This window comes from Odontomachus brunneus, unplaced genomic scaffold (genome assembly GCF_010583005.1).
Source record: "Odontomachus brunneus isolate Ranch 3 - 2012 unplaced genomic scaffold, Obru_v1 Obru_scaffold_161, whole genome shotgun sequence".
Taxonomy (NCBI): domain Eukaryota; kingdom Metazoa; phylum Arthropoda; class Insecta; order Hymenoptera; family Formicidae; genus Odontomachus; species Odontomachus brunneus.
The window spans coordinates 323,743-324,549 of record NW_022639611.1 but is presented as its reverse complement, the minus strand read 5'-3'; positions in this window follow the sequence as shown (position 1 = coordinate 324,549).

Below are 807 nucleotides of genomic sequence, written 5' to 3'. Positions count from 1 at the left end.
TGCTCGATTATTTCTTATGGGGCTACGTTAAAGATTTGATCGAACATCGGCGTGATGGTACAGAGAATGAAGTACGTGAAGCTATTGTTGCGGCCTTCAATACCATCACGCCGGAAATGGCACAACGTGCGACGCGCAATATTGTACGAAGAGCCGAACTTTGTATACGGGAGGGAGGACAGCACTTCGAACAATTGTTACATTAATTTGTAACAGTGGATTAGGCCTACTGGGGACACCACTTAAAAAAAAAACGCGCCATGCTATCTACCGCCAGGTGGTGTGGAAAAGATAGCACTGAATTATAATTAAAATTATTTCTAAAGGGAAGAAACGCGAGATATTTATTTCTCGGTGGCACACGCGTACGACGCGTGACGGCGACACGTAAGCGGCACGCTGCAAACAATCGGCGTTCACGCGTCAGATTGCTCCGTCTTCGACTGCTATCCGAAATTCACTGCTAAAGCCTGTTCTAGTCAGAGCTGGAAAATCTTGCCCGGACGCACTGGCGTTTTACTCCTTTTATTTCTCATACCGAGATACTTCTGTTTGTCTGTGTGACTACGCTCCCTCGGCCGAGTTCGGCGCACCGAGCGAGAGAATGACATTCTCGGCCGAGCGCGCGTAGTCACACGGACGGACAGAAGCGTCTCTGTGTGAGAAGTGGAAGGAGTAAAACGCCAGTGCGCCCAGGCAAGATTTCCCAGCTCTGGTTCTACGTCGTATGTCGCTGTCGGATATTGCAAGCAGCTGATAATGTAATGCGAGAATTTGTGTTTAAATGAACAGGCTTAAAACGCAGAG